The sequence below is a fragment of the Tursiops truncatus genome, chromosome 2 (assembly GCF_011762595.2).
Source record: "Tursiops truncatus isolate mTurTru1 chromosome 2, mTurTru1.mat.Y, whole genome shotgun sequence".
NCBI lineage: Eukaryota > Metazoa > Chordata > Mammalia > Artiodactyla > Delphinidae > Tursiops > Tursiops truncatus.
This window is the reverse complement of record NC_047035.1, coordinates 150,155,999-150,181,781: the sequence shown is the minus strand read 5'-3', so window position 1 is coordinate 150,181,781 and position 25,783 is coordinate 150,155,999. Positions and strand designations below refer to the sequence as shown.

The 25,783-nt window shown below is 43.9% G+C and overlaps 1 long non-coding RNA gene across 1 annotated transcript in view; it reads left to right on the top strand.

Moving 5' to 3' along the window:
• LOC141278083 (uncharacterized) overlaps positions 1–25,468 on the top strand; it is a 145,225-nt gene extending 119,757 nt beyond the window's left edge. The window contains exon 4 of the long non-coding RNA XR_012330341.1: positions 25,207–25,468. This is a non-coding gene — a long non-coding RNA (uncharacterized lncRNA). The remainder of the gene's footprint in view (positions 1–25,206) is intronic.
• The last annotated feature ends 315 nt before the right edge of the window (positions 25,469–25,783 follow it).

Genomic DNA, 25,783 nt, shown 5'->3' with positions numbered 1-25,783 from the left:
TTAAAGTCTTGCCTGATGACAATGGTTCTCCATTTGAGGAATTAAGTGTTAGCCTGGGTGGAATCGTTTTGGCATGTGTATGTGTCCATATGGCTCAGAGCAAAACAATAAGGCTAAATGTGTTCCTGATATAAGTGAAAAATCTAGATAAAAAGTCAATCACCTTTTCTTTTAAAATGACACAAATTCTTCCATCATCTTTCAAAATTAACCACTGAAGATCTTTCTTAAGGAAGTTGAATTGATTTCATCTTATTAATTAGTTCTAATTTTTCAAAAGAGTATGCTACTTCTGCAGTTATGCTTTCATATAGCTGCCCTTTATAAGTGCCGACAGTCATATTTCTGCTTTCCCATGAGAATATTTCTTAAGATGACCTCACATTTTATAAGGACAAAGCCACCAGCACCTGTAGTTGAAATAAGTCCTTGGTAGCATTGTGCTTCCCCATTTACATAGCTGGGTAAACAATCTATGCAGAGTATAAATAAGAGAAGAATACAGGATCTTCTGCTGAAACTTATTTACACATTTTTTTTTTTTTTTTTTTTTTTTGGCTGCATTGGGTATTCGTTGCTCAGCCCAGGCTTCCTCTCATTGCAGCGAGCAGGGGCTACTCTTCATTGCGATGTGTGGGCTTCTCATTGCAACGGGCTCTAAGAGCGCTGGCTCAGTAGTCGTGGTGCACAGGCTTAGTTGCTCCGCGGCATGTGGGATCTTCCCAGACCAGGGCTCGAACCGGTGTCCCGTGCGTTGGCAGGCGGATTCTTAACCACTGCGCCACCAGGGAAGTCCCATACACATTTTTTTCAAAAGATCTAAAATGATGAATTCTACAAACCAAAGAAAAGGAAATATGTTAATCCAATGCCGTGTACATATTTGCCAGATTAAAAAAATACATAAAACAATTCTTAAAAATTACTTCACTGACCAAAAAAAAAAAAAAAAAAAAAAAAGAAAAGAGAATATATCTTATCTAAGAACAACTAAATGTATATATTAAAGGTCTACAAATTTAAGCACTTGAGGAGGAGACTTAACAGGCTATCAGTCAAGAGCTGCTTAAAACACAGGCTATTAAAGGGGGCTGTTATCCAGGACATTAAATGTCTAAGGCTCACTCCTGAGACTCAGGAAGGTCAGGATGAATGGGAGGGTGCCATTTTTGGATCTTGGTTACAAACCCCAGTGGGTGGGAGTGTGGTCACATGCTCATTTTCTGCTCATGACACTAAGTTGATGTGGTCTCCTGGACAGTAATTTGGCCACATCCAGTAAACCTGAAGATGGACATTCACTTTCACTTACTAATTGCATTTGTAGATATCTGAGGAAAGTCTCAAACTTGTTTAACTCATTACTGACTGGGGGATTTTTGCAGAAACTAACGCCTATGGCCAGCAATTTGTTATGTAAGTGAATATTGAAACGTCTCCAGTCAATAACATTTGGGTAACAAAAGACGTATTAATATGTCTCTGGTCAATAATGTGTTAAAAAAAGAATAAATAAGCAAAATGTTAAAAAAAAGAGAGAGAAACATCAAGGGACAGAAACTTAAAAGCAACAGAAAAAAAATCTTGTTTACAAAAAAATATAAATATCCATAAAAATATGATAGAATGTTGCCTTCTTGAAATAAGGACAGAATGCAAGAAGAGATAAAAGGAACAATCGGATAAACAAGAAAGAGGTTTTTGATATGAAACATGAGAGCAGGCCTTTTTTTTTAACGTGTTAGAAGATGACTGGGAAGAAAAAACCCAGAAAGCAGAATGAAGGAAACTGGGGTTAAACCAGTAGAGAAGGATGGAACTTCTGGAAATAGGTAACAGAAGAGTGTTTCAGGTGATTGTGGAGTGAAGCCAGAGTCCAGACTGGGGCAGAGGGCAGAGGGCTGCCAGGGGCACTCAATCTGGTGCCACCCTCCCCTGTTGTGAAGGCTTTTTTTTCCCTTTGGGAGTCTTTCATTCTTCCCTAACTGAACACATTGAACTATCATCAACCAATCTAATACACTAACTTTTTAAAAAAAAAAATCTTAATAGAACATAAATTTAGTTGCTTTCTGAAAAAAAGGTAACATTTTTTGAGATCTCACATATACAAAACTGTAGCCTGTCTCCTCACCTTTGATGCCTTTGTTTAGAAGCTGCAGCGAGAATCTCACCATCTCAGTGGCCTTCGTGGGTCACCTGAGCTGTGCTGGTGGCTGCAGCTCCGAGGGCCTCCTCTTGGCTTCTACTTCCAAGACCAGAGCTGCAGGAGCAAGCACTTCTGGGCTTGCTCAGGGAGCACGTGCCTGCCTTCTGGATGGGAAGGTAGCCTGAGAATCCCTTACAAACCCACGAATCCCACACACAGCCTCTTAAAAAAGATTGGCAGGAAAAAAGATCCTTTACTACAAGCCCTGTGCTTAGAACTGGTCCAAATGACCATAATAGGAGAACAGAAAAATAACTGAGGAATTTTCATACAACAAAATACTACACACCAGTTGGAAAGAGTGCTCATGTAATAGAATAAATTCAAACTATTGTGAAAAAAACCTATTTGAGAAATGGAATACACAGTGTGCTAACACTTAAATTTTAAAATAGGTGAAACAACAGAGAATTTATGAATACACAGATCTAAAAGTAGCATAAAATAGGAATGGAAGACAAATTCAGGGTACTGGTTATCAAGGGGAGGATGGGCTTGACAAGGGATTCCACACTTATCAGGACATTTTAATTTCCTGAAGAAGTCTGAAGCATATAAGTCACACTTGGAAAACCTGGGAGATCTGGGCGTTCATTACATGATTTCCCGTATCTTTTTTATACTTGATAATGAACACTGACAATTTCAACTCGATGTGAAATGTAAAGTGACCCCATCACTGTTACCATTGGTGCAGTTTGTGCAGCTGCACCTCCTGGGGGCCTGGAGGGAAGTCCAGTTACCCTCTTCATCTCCTGGCCCAAAATGCACTCAGTGAGCATTTCTTAAATTGAATGGAAATACTCACTTCAGCAACACTGGAAACTAAAATTAACATTCCTTCTCAAAACTCCCAGTGTCACCTGGTACCAAATTGATCAACCTCTTGCCTCTCCGTGGTCTTTCTAATTCTCGTTGCTATGAACTAAATGTCTGTGCCTCCCCAAACTCTTATGTGGAAACATAACCCCCAATGTGATGGTATTAAGAGGTGGGGTTTCTGGGAGGTGATGAGGTCATGAAGGCAGATCCTTCATGAAAGGGATCAACGCCCTTATAAAGAGACCCTGGAAAACCCCCTTGCCCCATCCTCCATGTGGGGACACAGCAAGAAGGTAGCTGTCTATAAGCCAAAGAGAGAGGCCTCAGGAGAAACCAAACCTGCCAGCACCTTGACCTTGGACTTCCAGCCTCCTGAACTGTGAGATATGAATGTCTGTTGCTTAAGCTACCCCGTCTGTAGTATTTTGTTACGGCAGCCCAAACAGACTAGGGCACTCAGCCTTCCCCAAATGTTCTCAGGGCCCAGCAAGGACATGCTCACACACACTAGATTATTTCACATTACAGCTCCGAGAATCACTTTGTGTCCTTTTACTGCGAAAGTCAGTGGGAAGGGCAGGCGCAGGTCCCAATCAATAGTCCTGGGTCCAAATTACTGGGCTAATCTCACACTAATTCAGCAAACATACAATAAAAGGAACTTAAAGAAAACAAAATCATGACATAGTCCCTGCCACCTTTCCATCCATTTCTATCAGGCATTTCTAACAGTTTTACAAAATATTGCTGGAACCAGGAACATTAATGCTTTTCCTGAAGCTAGGGTGGCCACAAAATTCTCTCAAAGCCTAAGGGAGAAGAAATACATAAGATCTACTTGTCTGGAATAATCTCAGAACCATCACAAATTGATTTGTTTAAAATAAAAGCAATAGATAATTTCATTCCAAAGAAAATCACACACTCATTATAATCAGAGATCGTTAGCAATTGCTATTAGAGAGTCAAATCTGTGTTTGTGATTTTTAGATATTTTATTGCCTGAAAGAGAAGAATTGAACTAATTGAATTAAAAAAAAATTCTGTGTGTTTGTGTTGCTTTTTTGAGCCATCAACCTCATAGCAATACCAGCTTGCTGTGGGTGGCACTCAGAGTAAGGTATGACGATCACGTGCACACAAGTAGAAGATGGTATGACGTTCTGATGTGGTCACACCATGATCTCAGGTGTGAGTCTTGGGCCACCTTTAGCCTGATCTTTGAGTGATTTTCTTCTTTACTTTCTTCACTGGGAGAAAGCTTAATGCCAAAGACTTACGATCAGGACGTGTCCACAACATTCTGTGTAGATTTTTCCTGCTATAAAGTGATACAGGTTATTTTAAAACAAAAGAGTGAAATAACTTATTGTTCATACGAGCTTCTATATCCATTTTTCAAGCATGACTTAGAATCTTATTCAACGAAGGAGATGGAATTTTCTCCACCATCCTGTGCCATAGAAGACCTGTGAGTCACCCGTCTACCGAGCATCCTATTTCACCACCTCCTGGAGCAGAAGCTTGACCTGCCACAGCCAGCCTCCACACCCCCAACGCCCCTTCCCTAAGCTGGCCGCTGGCCCCATGCCCCTCTGCCTTTCCATCCCCTTCCTGGTTCCAGCTCTGGTTCAGTGCCCATGGCCTTTGCAGGTCTTGGGGGCAAATGTAGGCAGGTAGAAATAAATAGTGTGGAGCTGGGGTGGGATGGAAGGGCAGATCCCATCAGACCAGGTGGCCAGGCACTGTTACGATAGTTGTCGTATTACTGTCACTCTGAAAGCAAAATTTACCGTCGTAAACTGAGCCCCAAGGACCCGCTCCCCTTTTTCTGTCAGCCTGCACCCTTGGGTGCAGCTGGGTTTCCCTTTCTCTGGGGTCGCTCTGAAATCCTAAATGCCATAAGCAATGCCCGATCCTCCCACTGCTTAAAATACTAAAGTCTGCTTCTTCAGACTCTGCTTCCAGCTCCTTGTCCAGCTTTGTGGTTTCAACAAAGGGGAACCAAATGTCTCAGCCTGTTTTGATAAAGGTCTTCTCTAGTAAGACATTGGGACTTTTGATCCTGCGAACGTGGTCTCCATTGCATTTTCTGTCTCACTGCTTTGTGTTTTAGTTGGCTTCCTTCTTTTTATTATTACTATGGTCCAATCAGACATTTAATTGTCTGGAGTCCCAGCTGATTGATACAGCAACTTGCTCCAGAAGTGGAATTTCACTGGGAACATCCATGTTCATTTCCCTCCTATTTAATCTTGTTTTTCAGGAAAGACCTATCAGCTACCCCTCACAGTACTGAAAACTTTTTTTTAACTTCTTATTCTTCAGAGCAGGATTTCCTAGTCTCATATGTTTCTTTCTTAAATTCCTTGAATCAGCCCAATGGTACAGGTACCAATTTTAATTGAGTGGCACAGAGAACAGAATATCTCATCCCAGGAGCTGCCGTCATAAGCAGAGTTTGTAAAAAGGTGGCAGGATACTTGGAAAAGTCTTGAGCACCCTCTGTGCGTGAAGGCAGCCTGATTCCCATGTAGCTCTCTTAAGATGCTTACAACCAACTGCTCCTCTCGCCCTGTTTTTCTTTTTTTAATTTTGAAAATCACATCCGTTACAGCAAGATTTAATAAGAGAGATTCTAGTCAGAGGGGCTCCGCCAAGTGCTGACCTGGGTGTTTTTCTGAGGCACAGGATTGAGAAGTTTCAGGAAGGCTCTAAAGCACACATGCCAAGCCCGGAAGTACATCCAGAGCCCCTGCCCTGTGGAGACCAGCGTGAGGTTTCTCATTCCTTGGATGGGCCCCTCCCAGGACACGGTAGAAAATGAGGCTGGAGCAGCCTCCCAAAACACACATATCCCAGAAAGACTAGAATGTACTCGCTGAATGCAGCATTTATAGTTTAACTAAATGTATGATAGAACCCACTAATCCAAAAACAGCAACAACAAAAAATAACAAAAAAGTAAAGCCCCATTTTTTTTAAAGACTGGGCAACAATTCCAGAAACCAATTAGTAAACTCTTATGCTCAGCACCCAGATTTGTCATCAACCTAATCGTTGTCCTCAGCACACAGTTACTAAGTAGCCACATCTGCAGGGTGCTGTGCCAGATGTGCTTGAAAGCAAGCTACTCTGTCCCTACAGGACCTAGGCCTTGAGTACAGATGCACCAGACAGGGGCGCTCAGGCTGTACAGTACACACGCGCACACACACACACACACACACACACACACACACAATGGCTAATTATTCATGTATGTTTTGCAACGAACCGGGGTACCCCTGTTTCATAGAACTGAGAAAAGAATTTGATTATATGCCATCATATTGCACAATGTTTACAAATTAAAACCAAAGGTTTTCAGTACAGACGGCAGCGAACGTAGATCTGGCTTCCTCTGCAGAGTAACAAATCATATTTTAACTGCTCCAGAGAAAAATCATTATACTAGTACTCTTTTTTTTTTTTTTTCGCGGTACGTGGGCCTCTCACTGTTGTGGCCTCTCCCGTTGCGGAGCACAGGCTCCGGACGCGCAGGCTCAGCGGCCACGGCTCACAGGCCCAGCCGCTCCGCGGCACGTGGGATCCTCCCGGACCGGGGCATGAACCCGCGTCCCCTGCATCAGCAGACGGACCCTCAACCACTGCGCCACCAGGGAAGCCCCTTAGTACTCTTATGTAGAATCTTTTTGTTCTGTGATGAATAGTTTAATACAAATACTCCCTAATTGATCTATACGGTCAGAATGAATTTTTCTCTATTTCTAGATTAGGTTTTATCATGAGTTGTCATCCCTAAATTTTACTTTACTGTCAGTCTCTGGAACCTCACATTCTGATATTGCCCCCAGGTGAATCTATAACTCACCAAAAAGCTCCTATAACAAAAACTCTATTATTTGGATGCCATTTACTATTCTGCTACTGGGCTCTGCTGGAAACGTAGGTCAAGAGCCATTACCTACCTGTGTAAATCGACGGCCCTTTACTCTGTTGGCTGCTCAGGGAAAGCGCCAGGGCCCTGTAATTAGCCAGCAGCTAATGTGCTGCAGTTAATGGAATTTTACTGCCCGTTCTGGCCTGCTCCACACCGCCTGGGGCCTCTCACCTCCCATTGTCTCTGTGCGGTGGAACACTCCTCTCCCAGGTGCCTGCAGGTTATTCCCTCATGAACTGCACCTCACTGCCACCACCACAGCCCCACGTAGCCCTGTCACTATCACGCTTCCCAATTTGCTGCAGTTTGGGGTGGTGTTTTGTCTTTCTCAGCCAACAAGAATGTAAACTAAATGAGAACAGAAACGTGTGTCTGTTTTGCTCACTTTTATAGCCCCATGTCTAGGCCAGTGCCTAGTACATGGCAAGTGCCCAGTAAATATTTGTTGAATTAATTACAGTTCAATGTGCTCTCAGATACAGATTTTGAAAGTTAAATGTGACTTCCATTCTTCTACATATTGTATCACAAACCTTCACCAAATGGTGAAAAGTTGAGAGGCAAGCGCTCAACTTTCTGCTGTCTGCCTTCCCCGGCCTTCTCCCAGGGAAATCTGGGGAGCAGGCATCCCGTGAAGTGAATCTAGCCCGGGATATAAAACGTCAGCTCTGAGGGTGCCATTCCCTGGATTCCCTGGGGACCCGGGCATGTGACATGCAAAGCTCCTGAATAGGGCTCTGAGCAAGGAGTAGGCGGTGGCATCTGAGGTGCCCAGGCCTTTCATTTTAGCTCAGATTCCCAGAGGTGCACCTGGAGATGAGGATCTCCTGGGGAAAGCACCCATTCAAGACTCCTCCCAGCAGAGCCAATATGGGAGGGGAGGGGTCAAATCTGGAGGGGAAAGTGGTGATGCTCAGGGAAGTCTGGACCCCAGCCTGTTTCCTCGGGGTGCTCTCAAGACCCTGCGGCCCTCAGAGTTGACTCCACGGGAGGGAGGAGGCAGGGCTTCCCCACATGGGCTCTGGCCCCGGACACACTGAGGACTGTCCTCGGAGCACAGCTGGCATGCACAGACCAGGGGGAGGGGGTGCTGGCCTGGGCGGGAGCTTAGTGAGGGGAGAGTGGTGCAGGAGGAGGTGGGAGAGGTGGGTGGCGGAGGGTGCAGATTTGGGTCTCAATGGGGTGCTTTGGAGGGCCAGAAAGATTCCTATTTTATTTTTTAATTATTTTGGAAACTAAAGGGAAGATGGTTTGCAAGGGGGGAAAGATGAAAGCTGGGAGATACCACATAGAGAGGCTTTAAAATAGTTCAAGCCTTTTACTTTTTTATGCTTCTGAATTTAATTAGGAACCAAGACCAATATATGACACTTGAGATACTCTGAATGTCTATCTATTCTATTCTATCTCTTTATCTCTATCTATCTATCTATCTCTATCTGTCTATCTATCTATCTATCTATCTATCTATTTTCTACCTACCAATCTACACACACACACACACACACACACACACAGAGAAACATATTATTTTATTCTGATAATTACTCATGGAATCCCACCTTAGGCTAAACCACGTTTACATTTCAAATTACAGGAGACAAGATGACCTTCTTTTCTTAAATGCTCAACATCTCAGACATACTGTCACAGAATACATACATGACCTTTTATGAATGTTTTGGTTGAATATCTCTTACAATAAACCTGCCCAGGAGATTATATAATAAGATATGTGTGCTTTAAATGACATTTTCTTTAAAACATTTTAGAAAATAACTCACTAAAGCTCTGTAAAAGATTAGGCTAAATTACATTATTAAAGCCGGCTGGATTCCATTACAGCTTAATGTTTGAAAATAAATATGTAACTACTTAAGATCTGTGTCTTCCAAACAGAAAAGGAATGTGTGTGAGTGTGTTTTCATGGAACTATGAATAGCCCTGGGTTACCTGCTGCTGTTTCCTGCCTGCCACACACCAGATCTTTTTGAAATAAATCTGTGTCTTTCTCTAGATCTGCCGATATTCATTATCTGAGAAAGGTCACAGGTTTCCATGGCAGTTACCATTCGATGGTCATCAATGACATACTGGATTTCACTACTGCTTTATGACATATGTCCACTACAAATAGTATGAAACGTCAAATATTCACAGCCAAGGCATATCTCATTGCCTTCATTAATACTGAATGATATACAGACATTATTTTAAACACAACTGAGCATGATATCTTTCTCCTGATCTTTGTCTTATAAACTTTTCTCAACCGGCTTCTGTCTTGTAATTAATATTCCTTTCTTCAGTTTAAAACGTATTTTATGTATTTTAAAATCAGAGGCATTTGTACTGGCCTCTTTTCTTAAGATTACAGTGAGTGGTTGATTTTCTTAAAGGATTAAAATGAAAACACATATTTCCCCTTCCTCAATTTTCTTTTCTTAAATTTATTTTATTTTATAATTATTTTTCTTGGCCGTGCTGCACAGCTTGTGGGATCTCAGTTCCCCGACCAGGGATCGAACCCTTGGCAGTGAGAGCACCGAGTCCTGGACCACCAGGGAATTCCCAATTTTCAAGAAGGTTGAACAAAACTGCATTTTAGCTTGTTTAAGTCTTTAACTCCAACTAAAATAAAGATACTGAAGACAAAATAAATTGCACCAATGGCTGTCTTAAAAGGAAGAGCCCTTTGTTTCATCCGTGCATTTAAAGTTGCTCTTTTATGTTGTTACTGATTTACAACCTTCCTCTGAACTTGAAGCCTGCCTGTTGCATATGAAAATAGAACACAGGCAAAAAAAAATATTTAAATCTTACAAGAGTGGCTCTGATCACTTGAACACTTATTATGCCTACTGGATCACCCCTCCCGTATAGACAAAAATAAACAACTTTCCCAAGGTATGAGAATCACAGTCCAGAACTAAGCTGTAGGGACCTCAGTCTTACATTCCAGTTATAGCAACCATTTCCATCCTCTTCACTCTTTTATTTTGAAAACAACTTTTTTTCTTAAAATCATTAAAAATTACAGTAGATTTAAAATTTCTATTTGTAGTTCCTTAATTACCTCTTCCTCTTTACATAGCTTACATTTTAAAATTCTAGTTGTGTCAAAAAATGTTCAGTTGAAACTTTTTAGAAAGCATACTTGTTACTGAGAAATTAATCAGCAAAATCAGCAAGCTAATTTTAATGATGATTACTATTTTAATGGGTGAATATTTTTAGCTCTATCTGGAATGAAAAAAATGCTCTCTGACTTCGTGAGATTTAAAGTGAGCACAAACAACGTTGCACCACATCCAACAAGCACAGATAGCACATTATCCTAATTCAAATTAGAAAGCTATTTATAGACTAGATTAAGACGCTGCAGTACAGGTAGTGAGAAAACGGTGCAGGAGGAGACCCTGTTCTGACAGGCGGGTGATGAGATAGCACCTGCAAGGCTGCGGTCCGTTAACTGTCCTGCCGAGAATTGCAAAGATCTTATTCTATCCCATTTTTCTTGTTTTATGAGGAAAAAAATATATCTATCAATTTAGGTTAAAGCTGTAAACTACTGTATTATACCTGTTGGGGTATGTTTATGACTCTCATTCATCAAAAGTGAGTGCTGTATGTCTGGTATTTAGCCCAAGTGGAGAATGGAATTTTCCATAGAACGTCGTGTTATGAGTTGCTATGACTCATAATAGAGTCCCATAAATAAGCCCTCCATGAAAAGTGTATTGTAATAGTCGCCCTGAAATATCCGCACCAATAGGTTTTGACCTCCGTATCCGTGACTACATTTTCTGTCATTTATCTTCACAGTTGAAGCATTAGATGAAACCATAATATTTACTGCTGCACATTTGTTCTCTGTCGGGGTAATACATTGGGAGGCAGCGTCCTGCTCTAACAGCCCAGGGCAGGCAGATCGGAGGGAGGGAGACTGTCAAGGTTTAGACAGTGTGGCAGCAAAAGGGCACATGTGTAACTCATGTGCTTCTAGAATATCCTGGTGAAGAAAATTGATACATTCAAAGGTTTTTTAAAATAGTGAAACTACTGCTTGAGAGAGGAGCTTCATGGAATTGGAAGCAATAATAATAATAATAGTGATAACAACAACAATAACAGTGAGGTGGCTCTGGCTTCTCTGTACCCAGGTACCCACAGCAGCAGTAGAACCTTTGGCAGTGACCTCGGGATTGAAGGCATCTCTCTGCCCATCCCATCCTTTTCCTTACCCAGACTATGGGTAAATTAACAATGAGGGCTTTTGACTCCAGTAGCAAATAGCCTGAAACTAAGGCTTAAATTAAACTACTTGTCCACAATCACATAGCTTGTAGGAAGTAAAGAGAGATTCAAATCTGGGTTTTCCTCACTCAAAAATGGCAGTTGTGCTTTTTAACGTATTTGCATCATAAATAACTAATGGGGAGGAAAATAGATATTGAGAGACATCAAAATATTACTTAGGAGCCAAGTATTTGAATCTTGTTGCTTTACCCAAACTAAAATAATGAACTAGATACCTGAAATTACCTTTACTTCTGTCAAATGGTTAAGGGATGTTAGATTATACACTCAAAATCACGTGTTTTTACTATAAAATATGACAGTCACTGAGCCATGATTGAGAATTATGTTACAGTTACACATTGCGTGCACTTTGATTCAACAAAGAATTATTAAGCATTTACTATGTTCTCTGGGGAATAGGGATAAAACGATGGTTAAGCATAATCTCTATCATCCAAAGAGCTTAGTATCTAGGAATTGGAATCAGATACGTTTACTAAAATGCTATAGGATTAGACAGAAGATGCGCTCTGTGTCCTAAGAGCACGGACAATAGAATGGTCAGTTCTGCATGGGAGGCTTAGAACAGGCTCCACAAAGAGGATTATGTTTAATAAATTCTTGAAAATTAATAGGTACTTATCAGCCAAGAGTGGGGAAGAAAGGAAATTCTATAAGAAAAGGGAACAGGAGAATCCAAACAAGTGAATCAGTGTGACTTGTAACCAAAATTGTGAGTGGGAGCTCGCATGACCTGGGTTATCTGTGATACCTAGTCGAAGCAATAACAGTCCTATTCAATATCTAATGTAAAGAATTTAATTAGCTATAAAACATTTGGGAAACTGTCCAAAGGTAAGGGGACTATATGCTCTTTTTTGTGGGTTTATCAAACTTATTGAAGTAAAAATACCTAGAGGAAAGTGAACAGGTTATGTGAACAGCTTGCTGAATTGCCACAAAATAGAGTGTCCTGTAGAACTATGGCCTAGGCCAACAAAGGCACACTGCTCTCCCATGGCTCCAGCCCCATGGCTGGGGCCCACGGGTACACTACCTCCCCCAGCCTCCCTTCCAAGGCCAGGCGGCCTCGTGGCTGAGTTCTGACCAAGGTGATATGTGTTCCGCAGGCCCCAGCTGTACAGAAGTGGGCTTGCCTTTCTGTGTGTCTTTATCAATTTCACCAACAACATGTAGAGGACAGGCAGGGCGGAGCCACAAGCTGGAACAAAAGTGTGGCCCTGAGTCATCACGCAGCCTCCGGACAACCAGGAATGCCAGCTTGAACTTCTTCATGAGGAAGAAGGAGCGTCTATTGTGCTAAACACCGAAATGTTCGTCTCTGTTTGTTACAGCCGCTGCCATCACTTACATTCTATCCGGGAATTGACCCAGTGAGCAAGAAATGTCCGTCGTATATAAAAGGAGATGCTTTAATTTGAGGAATCTGCATTTCCTTGCATGACTGAAGCACAGACTGTCTGTAGGGAGAAGGGAGAGGGGCGAGGACTCGGGCCCTGATGAAAGCAGCTGGTGGAAATGTGGTATCACGTGTCTCTCCTGTCACTGTCAAGTTTTTACCTTTATTTTGGGGGCAGGAGTGACAACTAAAGATCACTGAGTGGAAAAGAAACGTGATCACATTTTTTTTTTTAACATCTTTATTGGAGTATAATTGCTTTACAATGGTTTGTTAGTTTCTACTTTATAACAAAGTGAATCAGTTATACATATACATATGTTCCCATATCTCTTCCCTCTTGTGTCTCCCACCCTCCCTATCCCACCCCTCTAGGTGGTCACAAACCACTGAGCTGATCCCAGTGTGCTATGCGGCTGCTTCCCACTAGCTATTTATTTTACGTTTGGTAGTGTATATATGTCCATGCCACTCTCTCACTTTGTCCCAGCTTACCCTTCCCCCTCCCCATATCCTCAAGTCCATTCTCTAGTAGGTCTGTGTCTGTATTCCCATCTTACCCCTAGATTCTTCATGACCCTTTTTTCTTTTTTTTAGATTCCATATATATGTGTTAGCATACGGTATTTGTTTTTCTCTTTCTGACTTACTTCACTCTGTGTGACAGACTCTAGGTCCATCCACCTCACTACAAATAACTCAATTTTGTTTCTTTTTATGGCTGAGTAATATTCCACTGTATATATTGATACAGCCACTATGGAGAACAGTACAGAGGTTCCTTAAAAAACTAAAAATAGAACTACCATACGACCCAGCAATCCCACTACTGGGCATATACCCTGAGAAAACCATAATTCAAAAAGAGTCATGTACCAAAATGTTCATTGCAGCTCTATTTACAGTAGTCAGGACATGGAAGCAACCTAAGTGTCCATCAACAGATGAATGGATAAAGAAGATGTGGCACATATATACAGTGATCACATTTTTGTTTCAAAATGATAACCGTGTCTGCCACTGAGACTACGAGACGGAGGCATGGAGGGTGGTTGGAACAGCCCTTGTTGAGCTTGGACCTCCACCGGGCTGGAGTGCCCTGACCCCGCCCACTTGGCGTCCTGTCCTGGCATCTCAAGGGCATGCCCAGCCCAGCTGCGGAGCCAGTCGCCCCGCAGATACGCAGCACCGGACATCCTTTCCTCGGCTCTCCTGCAGCTCAGAGGAGGATTTCAGCCTCTGACAGCACCTCCCTGCTGTACCAGTGGAGTGAGCCACTCTGGAACCACGGTCTGGATCCGATTTCAGACAAAGAGTTCACCTCTGTAATCACGGCGCTGATCCCAGAGCTGCATGAGACGAGACACAGAAATGTAACTGACAGCCAAGAGGACACACACGCTGGGACAGCTTCTCTGGGTGTGAGATTCCCTCGGCGGGGTTGGCTCTGGGCCTTACCTTACCTGGTGGATTCGCCAAGCTGGGAGTCATCAGACCCAAGACATGATGCTGAAGGCCAGAGGGCCTGGCCTTCCGCTGAGCTGGGGTCACCAGTCCCTGTTCCCTATGTGGAAGGAGGCAGTGTTGCAGAGGGTCTTTACTGCAAGGACCCAGGCGGAAGGCAGGTCACCAGGGTTCTTCTGCTTGGCCAGCATGCAAGAAGTTCCTCAGAGGACACAATGGGGCTTCTCACCCTCCATACTGTTGATACTTTGGGGCCCAATGATGCTTGTGTTGGGGGCTGACCTGGGCACCTAGGATGCTTAGTAGCATCCCTGACCCCCACCCACTGGAGGCCAGTAACACCCTGCCCCAGCCCCAGGTGTGACAATCAAAGACGCCTCCAGACATTGCTGCTGTGCCCTGGGTGGCAGGCAGGATCATCCCCAGTTGAGAAAGACTGGTACAGGAGGTGCTTCTAGTGATGGAGGGATTTATTTTGGACAGGAGAACAGTTCCTGCCTTCCTTTTCTACTTTTTAATGAGTTACTGCCACACAGAGCCCAAAGAAGTCATCCATTGGATTCTTAACTTTGTGAATTCTCCCTCCATTTGCAAAGTGAGGGCTGAGAGCTGACTATTCATCTATCCAATACCCAACAGATGAGGCTGCGTTTTTGCAAGCCCGAAAGAGCTTCCCAAGTTCCTCAGTCCAACGGAGGGACCGGTTCTAATATACTTTACATCTTTGTGGAGAAAACTGCATCAGAATAATTCAAATAAAAAGGCCAAACTGCATGGTTCATTTCGGAAGAGTAGTTCAAAAAGTGAGCCCTACTTTAAAAATTCACATTTTTATTTTTATCCAGGACTCTGATAGTTCCACTAGAGATAAATGATTCCTTCTCAGAGGGGAAATAAGAAGCAGTTTAATCTTGGCCTTCTATTGCTTGAAACTATTCCACCTCTGTGAACTCATTTCATATTTTAAGCTCCCAAAAAAGAACAGAAGAATTTAGCAAACCCCCATATGACCACATATTGCTAATAGAACAACTTGTCATTTGAAAAATGTCCACTTTTCTGAGAAGACACTCGGTATCATGTACCACGGGATAGATTACAGTGCAGGGAAGTCCCTGTTTTGATCTTGCCCAATATTTATCATTCAATAAGCACTAATATTTACTCATTTATTTAAAATACTTTTATTGATAATTGTCTGGACATTATCTGAAGCACTGGGAACGATTCTTTGAAAAAAGATGACATGGGTCCACATACAGCTGACAGTTCCACGGAAGCCACCTTCAGTTAACTGGGAATTGAAATCTGGTGCTCTCAGGGCAGGGGTGGCAGGTCAATGTGCTCCTATGTGAAGGGCACATTACCTGGGTTCAGGGCCTGGCAATGCTCCCATGGAAACAGCATCCAAGCAGGAGAAGCTGGCAAGATAAACGTGGGGAGGAGTGTCCTAAGCAAACCCCAGAGGTGCCACCATGAAGGTGTCCCTCTTGTAAGGTCTCATACATGACCCTCAGAGTTTGGAACTCAGTGACCAGCAGCCCAGGTGTGTTAGGCTGGTCGTTTCGCCTTCTCCCTGGGGGAAATAGAGAAGGGAGAGACACTTCCTTTGCCTATGGTGAAGGACCCAGGTGCAGGTGGGTCCCCCACCCTTGTACACACTGACTCAGGCCCCCTCCTCTTGGAAACCTTGCAGGGCCACTCAACCTTCCGTTGATCCCTTCTCCAATCTTCTCTGACTTTCTAGAAGGTTCCAAGTTTCTAGTTAGGATTCTAGAACCCTAACTGTCAGTACTATTCAAATAGGCTCTTAATTATTTATGTGTTTCCTGTGTACATGATTTCGACTTTCTCAACACAAAAATAATAAACTCTTCAAGGTCAGGGAAAGTGTCCATCGTGTTTGTTCTGTACGTTCCAGTGAGCCATACCCACTTCAACAAATAAGTCGTGTTTAGATCTGCGAGGAAGTAACTCAGGCAAGTGTAAAATGAAGAGCAGAGATGTGTGTGTGAATAGGAAGGACACCCTGCTGCACAAGGTGCCCTCCAAATGCAGTGGTTCACACCAGACAGAGGTGTCTTTCTTCTCAGTGACAGTCTAGGGTGGGTGGACAGGCTCTGCTCCAAAGAGTCACATCTGGTACCATGCGAGCTGGGCAGCTCGCCGTCCTCAACACACATCTTCCCGAGGTACCCCAGTCCTTGCAGCTGACCTCCAGCCAGGAGGAAAGCGAGGTCCTTTAGGGGCAAAAGCTGAACATGTTCTCATACAGATTTTACTGATGCTGAAATTCAACCAAAAAAAACTTGATCACAGAGCACAAGGCAGTCTGGGAATGATCGTCTAACTGGACGTCTGTGCCCAGGAAGAATGAGGAAACCTCGTGAGGAATCTCCTCCACTGAGCACATCCCTTTGATACTCTCAAGACTATTTTCTTACTTCCATCCATCCATTAGAAGCCCTTTCCTTTGAACCTCTTCCATAGTTGGAAATAAGGGAAATACTTTAAGCAGAAAGTTGCTTCTGAAACAGCCTAAAACGATTATCTGGGCTTTGTGTACCTGGACTAGAACAAAAGGTGACTCCACCGTCCCCTCCACTTCCACCTCCACCTCCACCATCCCCTCCTGCACGGGCCACAGAAGAACAATTGTTTAGCTTTTCAAGTTGAAATGAAAGAATCAAGATCAAATAGCCGCTTAGACACATGACACTCTTTTCTCAGTACTTTCAAATACAAGACACTTATCAACAAGGTATCTATAGCCTGCCAAATAATTTATTACCAAGAGAAGTCAAGTTCACAGAGAAGAGAGTAGAATGGTGGTTGCCAGGGGCTTGGGGGAAGAAAGAAGGAGAGGAGGCGGTGTTTAGATACAGAGTTTTGGTTTTACAAGGTGAAAACGTTCTGGAGATTGGTGGTACAACATTGAAGTTAACACTTCCGAACTGTACACTTGGAAATGGTTAAGGTGATACATTTTATGTTATGTGTTTGTTTTTTTAAAAAAATATTTATTTATTTATTTTTTGCTGTGTCGGGTCTTAGTTGCAACACGTGGTATCTTCATTGCAGCATATGGGATCTTTCGCTGTGGCTTGTGGGCTTCTCTCTAGTTGTGGTGCACGGGCTCCAGAGCGTGGGCTCTGTAGTTTGCAGCACGTGGCCTTTGTTGCCCCCGCGGCATGTGGGATCTTAGTTCCCCAACCAGGGATCGAACCTGTGTCCCCTGCATTGGGAGAAGGATTCTTTACCACTGGACCACCAGGGAAGTCCCATGTTATGTGTTTTTTTACCACAATTAAATTAAAAAAAAATTACAAGGGAAACCTACAAGAAGCAGAAATAATACTGAGATAATGGAATGGAAACATTTGGTTGAGCCAATAGAACTTGTCTTTAGGTAATTTCATTATGTTTTGGTCACCATATCATTTTATTTACCATAGCAAATGATTTGCAGTTCATTTATTTATTCTTTCTAATATTCATTCATTCATTCAAAAGATAATTCATTGAACACCTGTCCTAGGGCACTGTATTATGCTGGGGCGATATTGATTAGCCACAGTAGTCCTGTTCCCAAACCCAGCGAGCTTACCTTCATGTGGAGGGAAAAGATCCCTTAAAAGGGATCCTAGATATGGGATTCCTTGAGTGCAGTGGTTGTAGGCTGCAGGTGTGCGGCGGGATGTTTGGGCTACTTTTGTGCCTTAGCGATTCACTGATGTTCGGTTGACTGTTGAAAGCATGGGAGGGACTGGAAGAGAGCCCGGGCTGAGAACAAAGCCTCGTCTCACGTGACTCCAAGGCAAGACTGATCCAGGCCCAAGAGGAGCCTGAGAAGGAGACCAGTGATGGATGAAGAACATTCGAGTGAAACCAAGGGAAGCAAGGGTCTCACAAAATGAGGAGTGATAAGTAGTGACAAATGCTCTAGAGTAGTCAAGTCGGATGTACGAAAATTGTGCTTGGCTTTACCGGCGTGGGGGTCACTGACCTTCCACAGGATGTGTCAGTGGAGGGAGGGGTGGGAATCAGGCTGAAGGGAGCTAAGGAGTGGGAGAGGGTGAGGGACCGGAAGCCAGGCATGTAGACGACATCTTTGAGAATGTGCCCTGGGACAAGGGGACAGTCAGGAGGTAAGGGTTTGGGTTGTTTTCTCAAAGGACATAATAGAGATGTATTTTGAGACTATTAAACTAATATGTTTTCCCACATATTCTAATAAAGCATGTTCACTGGCAGCTGTTCAGTCCTTACAGCCTCAGGAAAGGGGGAAGGCAGGTGCCCCTGAAGTGAGGCAAGGAGGAACAGGCTTCTTCGTCTGTTTTGGGAGGAAGATCAGAGGGCAGCGGGGCGGCAGCATGGAGACGCGTGTTCCCCAGCCCCTGCAGACGGGAGGCACTTGGAGGGAAAGTTGGGAGGAAGGGGCTTCCGCTTAGCTGTCTCTTTGGGATCGCGGGTTTCTACTCGGCCACCGCAGTGTTATTGTCACACAGAGCACATGAGAGGGAGCCCCTTGGCGAGGTGAGAAGAGCCCAGGGGGTCCTTTCCTGAGACATCCTGGCGTCCTCTGCGGCGTGGTAGCCACGCAGAACTCCTCCTGAGTGCACGGCCATGGAGCTTGCCTGCAGGGGTTGAGGTAAAACAGCCAAGGTCCACAGGAAGGGCAGTGTAGACCGACTGGGAGAAAGATCTGGACTTCAGGGTGCACCCAGCGACCAGGAGGGCCGAGGTGGGACTAACAGAGTCTAAGCAAACCACCAAGTCACGAGTGTGGACTGGAACACATCCACCAGTTGGTTGGAGAATCCGAATCAGATGCTACTGGGGCACCCGGGCCCTGAAGGATGGGGAGCCAGGGACCGGGGCAAGTAGCTGACTGTACAGATCCCAGGGTCTGCTTCTCCAGCAAGACCCCAAAGGAAATCTGAGAAAAGGGCCTGATGAATATGACCATGTTCCCCAAACAGACTTTAAAATGTAGACTCATCTAACCTCCCAGTTAAGTACTCGGGGAGGTTTGGATCAGCTTTAAGTTACTACAGAGCATCTATACTTCATGTATCTTTTTTTTTTTTTTTTTTTTTTTTTTTGCGGTACGCAGGCCTCTCACTGTTGTGGCCCCTCCCGTTGCGGAGCACAGGCTCCGGACGCGCAGGCTCAGCCACCATGGCTCACGGGCCCAGCCGCTCCGCGGCATGTGGGATCTTCCCGGACCGGGGCACGAACCTGTGTCCCCCGCATCGGCAGGCGGACTCTCAACCTCTTCGCCACCAGGGAAGCCCTAGTCTTCGTGTATCTTAATGTGACACATGTAATCTTGGGGTCCCCCTAAAATGGGGGGAGACCTGAGCACATTTAAACATTAATGAGGAGGATCCACGTGAGGGAAGCCGATGAATGTGGGACAGAAGTTTCAACCACATGCTATGAAATGCTGGTTACCAAAATAGTAAATGTCTGACCCCAACCCTATCTCCCCCCAAATAATCATTTTCTGAGCAATAAGTTGGAGACTTTCTCTCTGGGTCATTTTTCCATTTTGACATCATTGCTTCTGCTTTTCCCTGACAAACACTCTGAGCCCTGGCATCGTCTGTTCCAGGAGAAGGTGTCCTGCTTTGCATCTCGGTTGCTGGCAAAGATTCTGTCCAGGGAAATTCTGCTCCATAACCTGTGCAAAGTCAGACCTTCTTGGAGCAGATTTTTAAACACCCTCCCTCCTCAGAACGCTGGTGGTGGGAAGTGATCGAGTCCGGCCGTGTTTCCTTGAGGATCTTGAGCGAGCAGCTCTGCATCTTGCTGTCACAGCTTAGATAATTGGTCTGTGACTATTCACAGTCCGTCAGCTCTTTGTGTTCAACCTCAAGGCAAGAGCAGCACAGGGAAGCACAGAGCACACCCATCCGTCTTGGCTGGCCTTCCCTCTTTCCTGGGTGTCCTTTCCTCCCAGGCCCTCGGGCTGTGACCTGAGAAGACACAGCTGCATCTTCTTTACCCTCAGTTCCGTTATTCCAATGCTTTCCCAACCACAGGCCGGGAGGGGACTGACCACTCAATTCAAACTGCAGTGTCCAATGATTCACCCCATCATCTGCTGTTACTCATCACTTGGGTGAGTGCCCTTAAAATCAGAGCAGGAGGCAGACAGGGAAACTTACACTGCGCTTCTGACAGTGAAATCGTATTCACCGTAGAAGGCCAGTCGAGATTCTTACCTGTGGAGCTCGCCCACAGCCCTTGCGTGACGTGTGTTATGCATCTATTACTTTACAAATATTGTGTCATTGATGACATGAGGAAAGCTTCTGAAAAACCTTTGTGGAAAAGGAACTGAAATGTAATAACCAAGTGCTGGTCTTTAAAAATGCTTCTAGATGACTTAAAAATAGCCGTGAGGCAGTCTTGCTGAAGCAATTGGAAAACCTTAGGAGAAAGTCCTCAGACATTCCTTCAACAGTCCAGCTAGAGTCTTCCATGTAGCCCAAGGTCAGACGTGACAAGGGCTGACATGGGTTTCAGTCTGGCTTTGGCTTCAGCTTATTCTCTCCACCCCACACCCGTCTTCCTTCCACTCCCAGGGCTTGGGGCTCTGGCATCAGACACAGAGACCGCAGCCTCACAGAGGCGGCCTGAGCAGCTCTCACTGCTCAGAAGGTCAGATACCCAAACACAAGGCTGTAGATCTGCTCTGCTTGTCTGATTTAAACCTGAAATAGAATTTGGTATTGAGAGTGTTTCCTGAGGGACAGAACCTTAAGGATGAGCTCTCTTGTTTCTGGGTTTTCTAGAATTGGTTTTCTCATCTAATTAGATTTAAGACACAAAGGACCCCATATCCAGTGGTAAAGGAGTGTTTAGCCTGTGGTGGCAAAACAGTCACTCAGATGATCACCTTTACACACCTGCGCTTACGTGCCTATGGAGGACGAGGTTCTGGGTGGCCAAGTATTTACTGAGTTTGAACATTTTGGTGAAAAATAGGAGCCTAATCAGGTTGGTTGGTTGCTTCTAACTACGCTAGACAGCTTAGGAAAAGAAAATGATGTGCTCAGGGCTTTAAATTCCTAGATTAAGATCTACAGAAGGAACCAAAAAGCTTCTCGATGGGCCCTGTAAGAAATCTTCCCTCCTGTAGCCAGAGGGCCTAGATTGCTGAAAATTAAGCCCAAGGCCTCATTTTAGGAGTGGTGAATTACAGCCCAAATTGAATTCCCAACTTCACAGCATCTCTTTTATTAAATTTAGGACATTTATTGGAAAGACATGGGCTTGGGAAGTTCAGCATGCATTTATAAGAGCAAATTCCTATGAAGCTAGGGATCTTGGGCCCTTAATTCTGGCAACCCTTTGCCTTCTTCACCCCTGCCTGAGAGGGTCAGTCCCCTTCTCATGACGCACCTCTGATGCCCCTACCCCATGTGCTTGCCCAGGAATATAGGCAAGATTGGTTCTACTCCTATATTTCTGGTTGGGAAAACTGAAGCTCGCTTAAAATTTTGCGTATTTTACATAGATTAAAATAGTACATGTATCTGTATAAACATCATTCCAGATAGCTAATCAGTCAAGATAGTAATAGATAAATAGTAAATTTCATTCGATTCTAAGCAGTGCATGTAACCACATCTAACAATAAATATTAAGTAAGAACAGCTCAAGTTACAAACTAAAAATGCTCTAAGTAAGTAAGGTTATAGCAAACCGCATTTAGAATATATCTGCGGTAAAATACATCAGAGCCTGCATTACAGAGAGTAAGTGAGATGTGTGGGAACTGACTTGCCCTTTTCTTCCATTAAAGGGCAGAGATTTTTTTGAAAAAAAGATGGTTCAATTTCCTCCCTCCAAGCTGCCTTTTTAAAATAACAAAACATAACACAACACATATTTTGACACAACTCCACATGACTCAGAGGCCCTTCTTAAAATAAGACCGGACCACATTCATGGAGACTGAATCACCTCTAACCTTCCGAACTTGGTGAGGGTTACTAATCAGGATGTGTTTTCATTCCTCAGATAGTATGGGAAAGTTCTGATTTTGACAGTTAAGCTACCATCCAATCAATTATTTTTTCACTGGAGCTCTAAACAAATTTTGTTTTCTTCTCTCATCGCCTCACCGTGAATGAAAGACAACCCATATAAAACTGTTTTTCAGTGTAAATAAGACTGCCATCTCCAAAAAATAAATGATTCCTGAGATGATTTTAAGAAAAGAACAAAGTAGCTTATGAAAGTATGTGATGTCCATGTAATTTAGGACCTCCCTCAAGTTTTTCAGCCCCAAGAGATACATATTTCCTCTGAGTTAATTATGCCAGAAGACAGTTCCTTCTGCAGGACCAGGAAAACTTTTTGGTAAAAGTCAAGCACAAGTCAGCATTTTTCTTCTGATTAAAAAGTGAGAGATGAAGGTGCACACCTCCCATGTACACACCAGTCTATACTGCATTCGCATCATGCAATAGCATCTGGTTGACATTTGCAGGATTCTGCACAAAAGCTTAAAGACCTGTGCGTTTAAGCAGAATAGCTCTAGTGTAGCAGGACAATGAAGCTTAAACTTGAACTTAGAAGATCTGGATTTGAATCTTTTTTTTCCTGCCAGACTGTAGCTCTCGATTTCTTTATTTGAAAAATGAGGATGAATAACATTGACTTCTAATGTGCATAAAGCAGGCTTATACATGTGGACATTGCTTCAGACCTTAAGGGCTGTCCACTTGGTCGATGTGATTGCTATTAATACCAGAGGATCCGGAGCTATCATGACTAACTGGCCTGAACTCCAAAGGGACTGCTGTCTTTCATGCACTGAGTCAGAGTTTCCTTAGCGACGGGGCCCAGTAGATAAAGAATTGTAATCGCTTCCTGTGCTTGATGTCTTTCCCTCAATCGTACAATGAGTAACATTTATATCACTCATTTTTAAGCACTGGCCTACTTGAGAGCCCTGATTCCCCCACTGTTCTGGTTAAATCAGCCTCAGAATAGTGGCTTTGGCAGCTCAGCGCCTGCGCTTCAAGGCTCCCTAGCCCCTGGTCCACTCCCCCAGCCACACTTGAAGACATTCACACTTTGAAGGCAGATCTTCTCTCTGACCCCCTCCCAGATACCCGACAGATTAAGTCACAGACCAGAGGAGAAAATGCTTCCCGAAATAGTCATCCTCCAGATGTGCCTGTGTTCAGGGTCGGCCCCGGATGTCACATCCTGGTGGGAAATGACTGTGTGTGTTTTGTTCACATTCAAGGCCCTGTTGACAAAGCCGTGCTGCAGGTGTCCCCCTGAAATTGTCACACAGTGACCTTCCTTAGTCAAAAAGCACCATAAATATTATCTCGGGTCTCATCTCCTGCGCACATCTGAGAGTTTTGAAGAGGTCAGTACCCTATTTCACTGAGATTTAAAAAACTCACCCTGTGGGTCAAATTTTAACAAGAACTGTAATAACAGCAAACCCCTGTCTGGTGCCAACTTCCCGGTCTCAAGTCTTGAGTTTTTAATAGAGGGGCATCTTATCTGACGACCCAGGGTGCTAACTGATTTCCACTCCTTTCTCTTTCACCTGCCCTCCCCCACCTCCTGCCACACACACACCCCCATTTATGCAATTAAAGGAATCAGGGGGCATTTCAACTCCCTTTTCCTGGAGCAAACTTTTTTCACAATCTTAACGTACTCAAAGGAAGATTAAAAAAAAAGCTGAAGTACACCATGCGAATACAAAGTAAATAAGTAAATGAAGAAAGGCCACTGTGGTTGTCGACAAGGATGCTGGGGAGCAGCCTGGCGGCTGAAACCGAGATAGGACCAGGCCCAAGGGGCCACATCTGGGAAGCTGAGTGTGTGAATGGGGCTGAGCTGGCCTCCCACACAACAGGAATTCCTCCGAAACTATGTGCTCTGTATGGGAGCACAGAAAAAAATGTGTTTAGAATATCACTAAGGAAACCCAGATACATTATCTTTGCCAGAGCACAAAAGACAGTTCAGTCAGTGACTGACTCAAAATGACTAGAACAGAGAACATGCGTTTAATGATGCTGGGGAAACAGGGAAATAGAAAAAAAGGACGGCCGCGTTCTTTATGCCCGAAGAAGAACAAGACGCCTTCCTTTCCCAGCACCAGGAGGCTTTCTGCTACACTTGTTCATGGCCCTGGCTGTTTGCAGGCGAAGAAGAATGAAAAGAAAAGCATTTCGGTCTTTCCACTCAAAAAGGTTGCGGCGGGCTTCCCTGGTGGCACAGTGGTTGAGAGTCCGCCTGCCGATGCAGGGGATGCGGGTTCATGCCCCGGTCCGGCAGGATCCCACATGCCGCCGAGAGGCTGGGCCCGTGAGCCATGGCCGCTGAGCCTGCGCGTCCGGAGCCTGTGCTCCGCAACGGGAGAGGCCACAACAGTGAGAGGCCCGCGTACCGCAAAAAAAAAAAAAAGAAAAAAAAAAAGGTTGCGGCTGTCATAAATTTCTCTTTCAAATATCGTGATGTTTGTTCCTGCTATCACACCTGTCAATGCATTTTGTTTCAATATGGAGGACACAGTTTTAAGAGTATACTTTGACCCCAGAATTTTGAGAGCATGTTTTGACCTCCACTCTTTTTTTTTTTTTAATTGGAGTTTAGTCGCTTTACAATGTTGTGTTAGTTTCTGCTGTACAGCAAAGTGAATCCGCTATACGTATACATATATCCCCTCTTTTTTGGATTTCTTTCCCATTAGGTCACCGTAGAGCACTGAGTAGAGTTCCCTGTGCTATACAGTAGGTTCTCATTAGTTATCTATTTGACCTCCACTCTTATTCCAACAAAACACACTGTGTGTGCACTGGTGTGTGTGTGTGTGTGTGTGTGTGTGTGTACAGAGTCCTAAATTCCATGGAGCAGTTTAGTTCCATTTTAATTCCAGTTAAATTAAATTTCAGCATTATAATAGCACAGCCAGTTCCTGTCTAAAAGTAGGTTGAAATGTGTTTACATTTGTGAAGTTTGGGCAGTGATAACTCCATGTGCGACATCTGTTAACAGATTACCAGCCATAAAAAGATGGCAGAAGTGATGGTTTCCTGCAACACGATGACCGCCCTGCTGTTCCCAAGGCACTGTCTCTCCTGCTGCCTGGGTGGGCCCGACTTCATATGGTCTCCGCTCAACTTCTTCTTCACGCTCCCCTGCATTATTTCCTCTTTTGCTGTTGCATTTTGGTAGCAAAATTAAAAATTCAGGCTATTAAAATATAAATCACTTTGTTATAAAGCAGAAACTAACACACCATTGTAAAGCAATTATACTGCAATAAAGATGTTTAAATATATATATATATATATATAAAGATATTAATTCTTTTTAAAATGGTCAGCATGGAAGAGTCTGCAATCGGCTTCTTAATCTTCAGCAAAATGACTCAGCTCACCTGAGTGAGGATCCCACACACCAAGGAGGAATGTGAGCATTAGAAGTGATGGGGAAACTTTCTATGGGCTCTTACAGTTCGTTGCTTGAAAAATTTGGCCCTTTTAACACACAATTGTACGTGGATATATCTTCACAGATCACACACATGCTTTTTGATTTGATTGATTTTTTTTTTTTTCTTTTCTGGCTG